The sequence below is a fragment of the Delphinus delphis genome, chromosome 4 (genome assembly GCF_949987515.2).
Source record: "Delphinus delphis chromosome 4, mDelDel1.2, whole genome shotgun sequence".
In the NCBI taxonomy this organism is placed as follows: Eukaryota; Metazoa; Chordata; class Mammalia; order Artiodactyla; family Delphinidae; genus Delphinus; species Delphinus delphis.
In genome coordinates, this window is record NC_082686.1 from 80,382,610 (window position 1) to 80,397,409 (window position 14,800).

The 14,800-nt window shown below is 39.5% G+C and overlaps 1 protein-coding gene across 1 annotated transcript in view; it reads right to left on the bottom strand.

Annotated features, from left to right (window-relative positions):
• Nucleotides 1–14,800, bottom strand: part of ST6GAL1 (ST6 beta-galactoside alpha-2,6-sialyltransferase 1) — a 137,936-nt gene that overhangs the window by 35,727 nt on the left and 87,409 nt on the right. Inside the window, exon 4 of the mRNA XM_060010966.1 lies at nt 8,051–8,186. The gene's annotated coding sequence lies outside the window, so the exon portion shown is untranslated. The remainder of the gene's footprint in view (nt 1–8,050; nt 8,187–14,800) is intronic.

Here is a 14,800-nt window from a genome sequence, read left to right on the forward strand (position 1 = left end):
TCCTTCATCAAGTATAACTAAAGTATAATTATAATTGAAGTATAGTGCAGTTATAATATTAGTTACAGGTGTGAAACTTAGTGATTCAATGTTTTTATAGATTATGTCCCACCATTACAATATTATTGACTATAATCTCTGTGCAGTACATTACATCCCTGTGACTTATTTATTTTATAACTGGTAATTTGTACCTCAAATATCCTTTACCTATTTCTCCTATCCCCGCCATTGCCCTTCCCTCTGGCAACCACTAGATTGTTCTCTGTATCTGTGAGTCTGTTTCTGTTTTGTTTGGTTGGTTTTTTAGATTCCACATATAAGTGAAAACATACAGTATTTGTCTTTCTCTGTCTGACTTATTTCACTTAGCATAATACCCCTTAGGCCCATCCATATCTCAAAATGCAAGATTTCATTCTTTTTTATGGCTAATATTCATTGTGTGTGTATATGTATGTATATATCACATATTCTTTATCCATTCACTCAGGATGCTTCCATATCTTGGCAGTTGCAAATTATAAATAATTCTACAGTGAACGTTGGAGTGCATAAATCTTTTGAATTAGGGTTTTTGTTTTCTAGGATAAATACCCAGGAGTGGAATTGCTGGATTGTAATGGTGGCCCTATTTTTAATTTTTTAAGAAAACTCCATGCTGTTTTCTGTAGTGGATGCACAAATTTACATCCCCACCAACAGTGTACAAGGGTTTCCTTTTCTCCACATCCTTGCCAACACTTATTTCTTGTCCTTTTGATGACAGCCATTCTGACAGGTGTGAGGTGCTATCTCACTGTGGTTTTGATTTGCATTTCCCTGATGATTAGTGATGGTGAGCGCTTGTCTTCTTTGTCTGAGATTAACTGACCGTATGTGCATGGGTTTATTTCAGTCTCTCAATTCTGTTCCATTGATCTATGTGTCTGATTTTTTTTTGGGGGGGGGGCCAGTACCATACTGTTTTGATTACTGCAGCTTTGTAGTATAGTTGGAAGTCAGGGAGCCTACCACCTCCAGCTATGTTCTTTCTCAAAATTGTTTTGGCTATTTGGGTTCTTTTGTGGTTCAATACAAATTTTAGGATTACTTGTCCTAGATATGTGAAAAATGTCATGGGTATTCTGATAAGGATTACATTGAATCTGTAGATTGCTTTGGGTAGCATGGACATTTTAACAATATTAATTCTCCTGATCCATGAGCAAGCACAGTATATCTTTCCATTTGTTTGTGTTGTCTTCAATTTCTTTTATCAATGTCATAATTTTCAGAGTATAGGTCTTCACCCTCTTGGTTAAATTTATTCCTAGGTATTTTAATCTTGTGATATGATTGTAAATGGGATTCTTGATTTCTCTTTCTGATAATTTATTAGTGTATAGAAATGCAAGAAATTTCTGTATATTAATTTTTTAGCCTGCAACTTTACTGAACTCATTGATTAGTTCTAAGTTTTTGGTGGCATCTTTAGGGTTTCCTATACATAAAATCATGTCACCTGCCAATAGTGATAGTTTTACTTCATCACCTCCAATTTAGATTCCTTTTATTTCTTTTCCTTTTCTGATTTCAGTGGCTAAGACTTCCAGTACTATGCTAAATAAAAGTGATGAGAGTGGGGATCCCAGAGGAAATGCTTTCAGCTTTTCACTGTTGAGTATGATATTAGCTGTGGGTTTGTCATAAATGGCCTTTATCATAATAATAATTATTATTATAAATGGGATGTTGCCTCTATATCCACTTTGTTGAGATTTTTTTATCATGAATGGATGTTAAATTTTGTCAAATGCTTTTTCTGCATCTATTGAGATGATCATGTGATTTTTAGCCTTCATTTTGTTCATGTGGTGTATCAGATTGATTTGTGGATACTGAACCATCCATGAATCCCTGGAATAAATCTCACTAGATCATGATGTATGATTCTTCTAATGTATTGTTAAATTCGGCTTCTAATATTTTGAAGAAGACTTTTACATCTATGCATCAGGGATATTGGCCTGTAATTTTCTTTTTTTGTAGTGTCTTTTTTAGTTTGTGTATCAGGGTAAAGTTGGCCTCTTAGAAGGAGTTTGGAAGTGTTCCCTCCTCTTCTATTTTTTTTTTTTTTTTGAATAGTTTGAGAAGGATAGGTATTAACTCTTCTTTAAATGTTTGGTAATTCCCCTGTGAAGCTGTCTGGTCCTGAACTTCTGTTTGTTGGGTTTTTTGGTTTTTTTGTTTGATTTCTGATTCAATTTCATTGCTAGAAATTGAACTGTTCAGATTTTCTATTTCTTCCTGATTCAGTCTTGCAATACTATATGTTTCTAGGAATTTATACATCTCTCATAGGTTGTCCAATTTGTTGGTATATAATTGTTCAAAGTATTCTGATTGTTTGTATTTGTGATATTGGTTGTAACTTGTCTATCATTTCTGATTTCATTCAATTGGGCCCTCTCTCTTTTTTTCTTAATAAGCCTAGCTCAAGTTTTGTCAATTATATTTATCTTTGCAAAGGACCAGCTCTTCGTTTCACTGATCATTTCTATGATTTTTTAGTCCCTATTTCATTTATTTTTCCTCTGATCTTTATCATTTCCTTCCTTCTACTAACTTTGAGCTTTGTTTGTTCTTCTTTTTGTGATTCCTCTGGGTGTAAAATTAGGTTGTTAACTTGAGATGTTTCTTATTTCTTGAGGTATGCCTGTATCACTATAAACTTCCCTCTTAGAACTCCTTTTGCTACATCCATAGATTTTGGATTATGTTTCTATTGACACTCATCTCAAAGTACCTTTTTATTTCTTCTTTGATTTCTTCATTGACCCATTGGTTTTTAGTAGCATGTTGTTCAGTCTTTACATATTTGTGTTTTTCCAGTCTTCCTGCAATTGATTTCCAGTTTCATACCATTGTTTGAAAAGATGTTTGATATGATTTCAGTCTTCTTAAATTCATTGAAATTTGTTCTGTGGACTAGCATGTAATCTATCCTGGAGAATGTCCCATGTGCACTTTAAAAGAATGTGTATTCTGCTGTTTTGGGATGGAATGTTCTATTAATATCTACTAAGTCCGCTTGGGCTAATGTGTTTTAAGGCCAGTGTTTCTTTATTGATTCTCTATCTGGATAATCTATCCATTGATGTAAGTGGGGTATTAAAGCCCCCTACTATTACTGTGTTACTTTCAGTTTCTCCCTTTATGTTTATTGATATTTGCTTTAAGCATTTAGGTGTTCCTATCTTTACAAATGTTATGTCCTCTTCTTAGACTGACCCCTTTATCATTATGTAATGCCCTTCTTTGTCTTTTGTTATAATTTTTGTTTTAAAGTCTATCTTGTCTGATATGAGTATTGTTACTCCAGATTTCTTTCCATTTCCTTTTGCATGGAATATTATTTTCCATCCTTTCATTTTCAGTCTGTGTGTCTTTAGTTCTGAAGTGAGTCTCTTGTAGGCAGCATATATATGTCTTTTTTTTTTAATCCATTTGGCTTCCCTATGTCGTGTTTTTTTTTTTTTTTTTTTTTTTTTTTTTTGCAGTACACAGGCCTCTCACTGTTGTGGCCTCTCCCGTTGCGGAGCACAGGTTCCGGACGCGCAGGCTCAATGGCCATGGCTCACGGGCCCAGCCGCTCCGCGGCATGTGGGATCTTCCCAGACTGGGGCACTAACCCGCGTCCCCTGCATCAGCAGGCGGACTCTCAACCACTGCGCCACCAGGGGAGTCCCCTATGTCGTTTGATTGACGTATTTAGTCCATTTACATTTAAAGTGATTATTGATAGGTGTGTACTTATTTCCAGTGTTACTGTTCCAAGTTGTTTTTGTAGTTCTTCTCTCTTCTTTTAGTCTCTTCTCTTATGGTCTGATGCTTTTCTTTGGTGCTGTTTCTTTTTTTTCCTCTCTTTTTTTTTTTCATGTGTGTGTGGTGTGTGTGTGTGTATCTATTGTAAGTTTTGTTTTATGGTTACCATGAAGTTCACATATATTTATATACAGATAGATACATAGATATAGATTTATTTTAATCTGGTAGTTGTTTAATTTTCAATATATTCTAAAAGCTCTATGCTTTTTACTGTCCAATATTTCATATTTTTGACGTCATATTTTACATCTTTTGTGTATCCCTTAACTATTATTGCAGTTACAGTTGATTTTACAAATTTTGTCTTTTAACCTTTATACTAGTAGTTGATCCATTGCCTTTTCTATATATTGCCTTTACCAGTGAGATTTTCTTCCTTTGTATATTTTTTTATTTCTTGCTATAACCTTACTTTTTCACTTAAAGGTGTTCACTTAACATACCTGGTAAGGCCAGTTTAGTGGTGACCTCTTTTAGATTTTTGTTTGTCTGGGAAACTCTTTATCTCTTCTCCAATTCTGAATGACAACCTTGCTGGACAGAGTATCTTTGGTTGTAGGGTTTTTTCTTTCAGCACTTTACATATATCATGGCACTCCCTTCTAGCCTGCAAAGTTTCTGCTGAAAAATCAGTTGATAGTATTAAGGGGGTTCCCTTGTACGTTACTCTTTGTTTTCCTCTTGCTGCCTTCAAAATTCTCTCTGTCTTTAATTTTTCCCTTTTAATTATGACCTCTTGATATGTAACCTCTAATGGAATAAAATCTGAAAAAAATTAACTAAATCACTTTGCTATACACTTGATTTACAATATTGTATTAGTTTCAATTATATTTCAATAAAAAATTTTAAAAGTAATAAATCTCTATTGCAGTGTGAAAAAAATATATGTTGTGATATGGATCTTTTGGGGTTCATTTTGTTTGGGACTCTCTATGCTTCCTGGACCTGGATATCTGTTTCCTTCCCCAAGTTAGTAAAGTTTTCAGCCATTATTTCATCAAATATTTTTTTTTCCTACCCTTTTTCCCTCTCTTATCCTTCTGGGACCCCTATAATGCAAATGTTAGTATGCTTGATGTTGTCCCAAAGCTCCAGTAAACAATTCTCAATTTTTTTAATTCTTTTTTCTTTTTGATGCTCTGATTGGGTGATTTCCACTATTCTGTCTTCCAGGTCACTTACATGTTCTGTATCACCTAATCTGCTGCTGATTCCCTCTAGTGTATTTTTTTTCATTTCAGTTATTGTATTCCTCATCTGTGACTGGTTATTTTTTATATTTTCTAATTATTTGTTGAAGTTCTCATATTCCTCTATTCTCCTGAGTTTGGTGAGCATATTTATGACCCTTGCTTTGAACTCTGTATGGTGTATGACATAAATTACAATTACTTATGTCAGTTTCATTTTTTTTTTTTTTTTTTTTTCTGGGGTTTTATCTTGTTTTTCTCATTTGGAACATATTACTCTGTCCCCAGGATGCACCAGCGGCCGCCATCTTGGGAAGTGCTGTCACTGCAGGGGCTAGAGTTACAGCCTGGTGTGGGCCAGGACTTCTCCCAGGGTGCACCAGGGGCTGCCATCTCGGCAAATGGGGGACAGTTGGAGGAGCCACGTACAGGCTGAGGGGTAGCCTGGGGTGTGCTGGTGTGGTCTTGGCTGGCCGGCTAGAATGTCAAGTGCTTTTCAATCCACAGCCTCTGCACTGGGACTGGGAGCAAGTTAAGTTTGTGCACAAGCTCTTTAAGAGCATAGTCTCAGTTTCCTACAGCCCTCCAGCTCGCCCAGCCGTAAGTTTGACTTCTTCCTGGTGCTGGTCCCCAGGGCTGGGGCCCCCAATGTGGGGCTTGAACCCTTTGCTCTTAGGAAGGACCTCCAAGTTTGTGATATCCTCTTCCTCTGTGGGTCACTTGCCAGAGGTGTGGGTCCTGACTGAATCACGTCTCTGCCCCCTCCTACCCATCTTGATGTGTTTTTTCTTCATATCCTTAATTGTATAAGAGCTATTCTGCTAGTCTTCAGGTCGTTCTCAGAGAAAGTTGTTCTATATGTAGTTGTAGTTTTGCTGTGTCTGTGGGAAGAGGTGAGCTCAGGGTCCTCCTACTCCACCATCTTGATCCCACCTCACTGAGACTCTAATTTAAGCACCAAACAGTGCTTCCTACCACCACAGACCTCAGGAACCAGTGACTCTAGGGAGGATGGGTGCTTACCTTGGGCCACCAAAGTTTTGGAAGTGATGAAATGTACACAGAGGGAGAATTCAAACATGAGATCATGAAATGGGGCAGGCGCTTGTTGCATCATCAGAAAACTAAGCAATTCAATTTCCCCAGACACCCAACACAGCTAATCATAGGACACTAAGACAGCTGAGGAAAAACTAGAAAAGAAGGGAAAGTAGCATTTGAGAAGCGCCTACTGTACGGTAGGCACTCTACCTGCTTCATCTCATTTAATTTTTACTATACCACTATGGGATAGGTATTAACAACCCCTCTTGAGAAAATGAGGAAACAGGCTTAGCAAGGACACAGGGCTTCTCTGAAGTCAATAGCTAATCAGTGCTAGAACTAGGATTCGAACCCAGGTCTATCTGACTAAAAGTCCATGGTCTTTGGACCAAAGAACAGGCATTGTGAAAAAGCACAGTGAATAGTCAGTGTTGAGCAACTAGGACTCAGAAATCAGGATCTCTAGTGACACAACTGCTGGAAAGTTACAGAATAAACACCCTCACTATCAGCACTGACACTACTAATGTGCACTGTTTTACCAGTCAGGCAACTCTTTCACAGCAATTAGGTTTATGAGACCCAGTACGACCCTGTGAGATGAGCAGAGAAAATTTTATGAGTTCCATTTACAACTGAAGAAACTACGGTTTTGTAAATATAGATAATTTTCAAAGCTGCATGAGTGATTTGGAAATGATGGAGTTGGGACTTAACTTTTACGTGTATGAGTGAAATAAGACAGGAGTTAGGGAGGGGGCGCCCGGTTCACTGTCACACTGCGCTGAGGCTCAGAGGGGTTTGTGTTTGACTACCTGCCAGCACCTACTCTCCAAGGTTGAGTTTCCCAGGAAACAAGAATTCCCCAAACCTTCAACCGTAACACAGTCTTACAACTTTAAGAAAGCCTCAGCCTTCAAGGCCAGTGCTCGGTCGTGAGGGCATTCACGTGAAACCTCGTGTCAGGGCTCCCAATTCTCTTGACCACCACCCTCTGTTGAGGTTCCAAGTCTACCAGCTGGCTGGAGCTTCTGGTCATAGGCACTTAGAGCTTCACTCTCATCTCTCAAGCTGCTCTAGAGAGACAAGGACTTGAAGAAGTTTCATCTAAGCAGCCCAAACTGAAGGAAAGGAGTAGTAAATATTTCTCCCCAGATTCTTTGGGAAATCAGTCCAAGTTTTTAATTTTCCAGTCACATCCCAGATTGCCTTCTTAAGCCTCTAGGACTCTGCACTGCTGTAATCTCTCCCCTTGTCCATTTGCCTGGCAACCAGAGAGCATTACCTTTCTGCTTCTGGCATCCTGTGGAGCCCACCTCCCCTTCTTGTTCTTGCTCCCTGCTGCTTGCCTCTAGTGTTTAGTAATGCTTGCTTTCATGCTGACCCCCTGCTAGAGGGAAACTCCTCCTGACTCATTTCTGACACTCCAGTGCCCGGCACCATGCCTGGAACACAGTGGGTATTCAATAAAGGGTTCTTGAATTAATGGGACTGTATCAACGAACACTTACGAGCCCACCAGGTTTCCAGAAGAATAAGTAACAACTCACATTATCACGTACAGAGAACAAGCCAACACTGAACCAACAGAAAGAAAAATCCCAGCCAAAATAGGGCTCCCACCCTAGGCTACTCATCACTAGATGCCCAGTAGCAGATGCAGGGCTTGGCCATAGTAGGTGCTTTAAAAAGGTAGACTGAATTACAGAATCACTTTAAATCTTATATTTATAGTTTACAGAAATAGGCAAAATAGGCAAATCACTTATCTCCACCCCTCATTGACTAAGGACTAAAAAAAAAAGAAGAAGAAAACAGCAAAGCTGTAGCCAGACCTGCAGCCCCTCTGTGGCTCCTCACCAGCGCACTCTGCCGCGCCGATCCCAAATAGAAAATGGACCCCGGTGCTGCCTCTATAGCCCACGCCTCCAGGTGTTCCTTACCTGCTTCTGGCTAATCCCCCTGGGGCTGCAGGCCCTCCAGGTCCTCAGGAGCCAGCACTATTCCCCATGGGAGGAATGTTTGCTTTATTGGGTCTGGAGGCCAAGGCTCATTTTTCTCAGGATGATCAAAAAGCATCTACAAAGGAGAAAAAAAAAAAAAAAAAGATGAGTTAAGTGCCGTTTTCCAGCAGGGGCAGAGTTAAAGATTAACAAGATAGACAGGGACGTCTGCTACACTCCAGTGCGGGCCCTGGAAGCCCCAAGGGCTCAGAAAAAGAGAGACAAAAGCCAGTTACAGGTGCAGTGCTCTGGGTCCATAAACAGCACAGAGAGCCTAGAAATAGTCCGATACTACATAAGAACATGAGCAAGCACCACAGACCAACCTGGGAAGAAAGGATTGTTTAGTCACTGGTTTGAGCATAACATAAACAGCAATTTGGGGAAGAGAGGGTTCAGTTCATCCCCAAATGAACTCTAAACAAATTTTTTAAAAATTATTTTCAAAGAATATTTAATGATACGTGAAAATTCTATCAGTATAATGTTAACTGAAATTCAGAAAAAATACATTTTTTAGAATTCACATGTGAGAAAGAGAAAGGACAAAAAAAAAAAAAAAAATACACCCTGGATGGTAGAATAAGGAGTAATGAGGGTTTTCATTTTTTATAATTTTTTTTGTATATTCCAAGATTTCTAAAGTGTACACGTGTTACTCTTAGAGTTGGAAAAAATTATAAAAATATAATTTTTAAAAGCTAAAAATAGAACTCTATATTTGTTAGCTCTCTTCTTTCTGATGGAATGTAGAAAAATAACAAAGGAAAAGTTTAATAGTCAGTTGCATGAAAATTCCAACTTGTATACAATAAAAAATACTGTAATAAAAAGGAAGATAAACTCAAGGTGTGCAAAGGGTTCAAACAGTAAAAGCCTCTAGAAATGAACGGGCAATCAACATGAACAGACAAATCACAAAACAGAAAATACAATTAATGAGCATATGAAATTATGATTACTCTTGAGAGAAACTCAAAAGAGGCAACTGAACATTAAGATACTAGTTTGTAAAATTAACATTAACCAGCAGTTTTCAAAAAGATTAATACTCATTGCCAGGCAGATTGTAATGAAGTTGGTATATTTCAAGAGAGCAGTAGAAATTAACTTTTTTAGAAAGTAATCATGCCATAGAATTAAGAGCTCATGACTATGAACCAAGTTATTGTACTTCCAGGAAAAAAAAAAACTGAATAAATAATTCAAAGGGAGAAAAGGTTATATTATTTCAGTTTCCTCATATATAAAATAATTCCCTACCTTACATGGCTGTAGTGAGAACTGGAAGAAGATTCATGAAGTAAAGAATGAATTTTATAAAGCAATATGCATGTGCAAAAAGAAAAATAGCTTTCAGTTTCAAAATGATTTATAATGGTGAAAAATCTACAGTTAAGGGACTTCCCTGGCAGTCCCGTGGTCAGACAGAACTTCGCCCTCCAATGCAGGGGGTGCAGATTCAATCCCTGGTCAGGGAGCTAAGATCCCGCATGCCTCACGGCCAAAGAACTAAAACATAAAACAGATGCAATATTATAACCAATTCAATATCCCCAACAGTTTTGCCTAAATTACTCAACATGAAGAAAGTCAAACTGAAAGATGAGAATTTATCTCTTCTCAGTTTGCTCATCAACTGTTTTCAAGTCTCAGCCATGTACATTTTTTTCTAGATATTTGGACAAGCATAACTTTTAGTCGCAATGTGACTAAATATGTACAGGTAACATTCTGTGTTTCACTTTTTTTTTATAATATTTTAAGCATTTTATTTCATGTTGCTACTTAAATTCACACACCATTGTGTATATATTCTATCTGGTGGATGTAGCGTATTATTTCCCTACTGCTGGAAGCTTAATTATTAACCTTTTATCCTTTTGAATTATTTATTCAGTTTTATTTCCTGGAAGTACAATAACTTGGTTCATAGTCACGAGCTCTTAATTCTATGGCATGATTACTTTCTTAAAAAGTTAAATTAATTTCTACTCCCTGCCTAGCAGCCTCCTGGTAGAGTCCAAAAAAAAAAAAAAAAAATGTCTCTGAAAGCTATCCCTCTTTTCATGTCATGTAACTTTCCTTTGAGGCAGGGGGTTTGTGATTATGCAAGCAGGATTACCATTTGTCTCCTCCTACCAAAAGTGTAACCTCTGTAAGTATTGGCCTTTCTTCACTACTACCCTCAGTGCCTAGATGCATGTCTGGCATATGGTAGGTACTCAATAGCTATTGGTTGAATGAATGAATGAGGGAAGTGTTGCCAGCCCTTAAGAGGTCTATGCTTACCTCAGGCACCATTGATGGACAGGGTTCTTTCTCAGCAGCCTCACTGAGAACACTTTGGGCAGTCATCGGCAGTTTGGATGCCGCCTCTTGCCTGTATGTGCTGCTTCACTGCCATTCCCTCAATGCATGAGCTGCTGGGGCATGAGACTTTTATTTGGGTTCAGTGCACAGACATCAGAGGAGTGCAGCAAACCCGTATCTTCCTCCCACATGTCGCATCTGCTCGGAACAACCTGCCCTCTAAGGAGATTTAAGATCACTCCCCACTGTTGATTTCCAAAAATCAACCAATTGAAACAAGTGGTATAACTGTTGATCTATATCTGTTGTAGCTGATGAGGGCCTTCCAAAAATAGTCACCGCTGCTCATGAGAGTAGCAGTGGTGATCTTCAACCAGCTACACAAGTGGTAACAGAATCCTCAACTCTCTGGGGGAGAAACTTTAGCACTCACGACAACAACAGCTACCAAGTATTTAATACGAGCTATGTTCAAAGCACTGACTATAGCTTAGGGGTTAAGAGTAAGAACTCTGGAATTAGACTGAGCTGGGCAAGAGTCCAAACTCTGCCTTTCCCCAGTTACATGACCTTGGACAAGCTACTCAACCCCCTAGGACTCAGCTTCTTTATCTGTAAAATGGGAATAATAATAACAGAGCCCATCTCATGGGATTATTTAAATAATCAAGTTCGATAATACACCCAAAGGGATTGCAATAGGAACTGTGACCAAAATCATCCATGTCACTTCATTTACCCCTCCCCATCCCCTGCTGTGTGGACACCACTACTATCCCCATTTCTACAAATGGGAAACTGAGACAGGAGTGATGAGCAATTTGCCCAGAGTAACTCACTCGTGACACTCCAAATGTCCCATGCGTTTTCATGCCTTTGTAGCCCTGCACATAGAATACCTTCTGCTTGAAATGTCCCTTCCTGCCCTGTTCACACAGGGCCATGACCACTCAGCCTCCTATACCAGCTCAAGTGCCCCTGGACGCTGAAGCCTTTCTTGACCCCCACGGAGATGGTCACAGCTCCGCTGTGCCTGTGCTGGCTCTCATCAGACTGCATGACACTTACTCGTTTGCAGGTCTGTCCCAAGCTTTAAGATTTATCTCTGGTCCCCTGCATCAAGCCAGGCTCTGCGCCCTAACTGGGAAGTGCTCGGTCATGTTTGAACGAAAGAATGAGGATAGCTCGGACCCCACTCCTCCCGTTCCCCACGTCCTTCAGTTGTTAGAATCACCCCCACCACCTACCCACCCATCACCTTCAATTGCCGGAGTCCCCTTTACAGCATTGCCGTGGCAGGTATTCATTCCATCTGGTGAGTACATTGAGTGACAGGAAATTCACCACCTCCCCAGGTTGCACATGGCTATGTGAGCAGCTCTGCCTCTTAGAAAGGTCTTAAAATGAAAAGAAATCAACCTCCCTGTAAAAATAAACCCAGCAGTTTAAGCTCAGCTCTCTGGAGCCATATAGACTCAGAATGAAAACCAGTAACACTTGCTGAGCCTGTGCTCAGCCCATGCTCAGTGCTGGGAACTCCACGTGCACCCACTCGTTTCATCCTTGTGGCAACCCTGTGCAGACCACCTTGCTGCTGTATCTTCTCCTCCACCCAGGACAATCTTCCTCATTCCTTGAATATGTTAGCTCCTGGCTCACTAGAATTCTCTCCAACACTATTTCTGTCATAACTCTTGGTGGCATTAACAATCACTTATAGAATTATCCTAGTCAACTCCAATGACTGTGACATCAGCAACTCACCCCCAAGGTCATAGCTTTGGTCTTGTCATTTCCAAAAAATATACTCCCTTCATCAAGGGATACCTCGATTTCAGGCGTCCTTCTCTAATCACCACTCCTATCTCTGCAGCTTAGTCCAACCAGTACCCAACTCTAACAATCTTCTGTGTTTGATCCTACTACCTTCCTACTGTCTCTCACTTCCTCCCTGCCATCCTTTCCCTTCCTATCCAGCTTAAATTCCACGGTCAGTCATTCAGTTGACCTTTCTCATCACACATGTTTGGATAAACCCCAATCCTGGTTAAATCCAACTCTCTGTCCTACTCCACACCTGCAAGCAGGCAGCTGAACATGGCTAGAGAAAATCATGCAACGATGCTTAATGATGTCACTTCAAGTTCATGATCACTAACTGCAAATAGCTCCTTAATGCTCCACAGCAACGATATGCTACTTTTCCAGTCAATTCATCTGCCACTGTCCTAGAGGACTGTGTGACTTCCTCCCCACTAAAAACTCCTCTTATCCTCACCCTCGCCTGATGAACTTGCTACTTACTCATAGAAAAAAAGGAAGCTACCAGAGTAGAACTTCCACACGCATGCTTTTGTACCACCGCTACTCACCTTACCTGCACTTATGCCCAAATGATCTCATTACTATCAATTAATTGGCTGCGTCCAACACTTGCAATATCCAACATTTTTCCATAAATCCTACACACTCTTGTCTACTTAAGGACATTCTTAAAAGTCCCCCTTTTTTCTTCTGCATCAGTAGGTATCTTTCTCTCAGAGATCATGCTCATCAGCATAGAGGTATGCTATTATTTCTCCTATGTTTAAAAAAAAAAAAACAACTCTCTCCTGATTGAGGCAGACACCACATGACCCAGATCAGTCTCAGCATCACTAACAATGGGACACCTAGACAGCTTCTGCCTTCTGAAGTGAGACAGTATGAAGCACACAGCACCACGAATGAAAAATTCTTGCCCAAAATGTTTAATCTGTAAGTGATCAAGCCTTTATAGGCAATTCCAGTTTTTCGGAAATACAAGAGAAAGAAGAACAAGTTAAAAGACACCCTAGTTTACCAGTTATATCCAGAAAGCAGGGCATTCTACAGAACGATTGAACTAGTTTCATCAACAAGTTAATGAGCACAAAAAACAAATGACTTAAAAAACACACCAAAAAACACAACAATCACATGCAGTCTGCAGACCTTTGGTTTGAACAGAACAACACTGGGGAGAAATGGGGGTATCTGAATATAGACTGGGTATTATATATGATATTAAGAAATCACTGTTAATTTTGTTAGGTTTAATAATAGTATTATTATATTATGATTATATATGTGGTCATGTTAGAAAAAAAGTCCTACACATTTGAAGTAGAGATGAAATTTACTTTAAAAATACTTTAGCCAAAAATAAAGCAAATATGAAAAAAAAGCAGCATCATTTTTTTCAAATATATTCAAATTAAGCTATGTAAGGAATGAGAGTGATTTGCAGACCCTTCTTGACAATATCATTTGGGATTAGGGAGCGTTTGAAAGAGCGTGAAGAAAAAACTTACATTGACAATGTTTTCGTGTTACTGAAGGAATTAACTGAAAAAGATACATGACATTACAAAAGTCACATATTTAGCCATTACATGAGGTCTAAAGAAACTCCATTTCCCTGTCCCTCCAACAAAACCTCTTGACCTCATTTCACTTCCCCTGCCCTTTTTCTTCCCTTTACAGTAAAACTCCTTGAAAGAACTATCTGTAGTCACTGTTTCCAATTTCCCTCTTCCCATTCTCCCTTGAACCAACTCCATCAAACCTCCCTCATCTCGATGAAACTGCTCTTGTCATGTCCCCAAAGACCTCCGTGACCTCCATGCCACCAATCAAATGGTCAGGGCTAAGTCTTTTTCTTACTCAGCCCATCAGCCGTACTTTACACAGTTGGCCACTTCCCCCTTCTGGCTTCCAAAACCCACACACTTTTGGTTTTTCTCCACTCACTGGTCACTCCTCCTCAGCTGTCTCTGATGCTGGTTCCTCCACATCTCCCCTACCTCTACACACCCAAGCGCCCCAGGTTCTGGACTTTGTTCTAGCGACACTTGCTTCCTACTGGATGTGGGCACCTTGTGATCTGTTCCCCCTCTACTCAGCCTGTCGTTTGCAATCAAAACACGTTTGTTGACGTGCACTAAAATGAGTTCGGAAGCAGTTTCTGTTGCTGAGTTTCTACAGAAAGGAAGTCCCTAATAATTAAAAACAAAAACAAAATAGTAGGGCTGGGGTTGGGAGACAGTAGAATAAAACATTGTGTTCACTTCACTATTTAGACTACCCTCTATAATCTGTAGAGGGGAGGCAGCATTGCAGAGAACAATGCTATCAGATATAGAGCACATTATTAAAATTACTTGTCAAGATGCAGATTCCTGAATTCTCCCTCAGTCATTCTGTTCCAGGTGGTCTGGGATGGGGCTCGGAAACCTGCATTTAGCAAGCACCCCCAAGTGATTCTGACGCAATCAGAAGTGCTAGTCTGAGAAAGCTTTCTCTAGATCGAGGATGGGAAAAGCATAGAAATGGAGTGTAATCAACTTTTATAGGTAT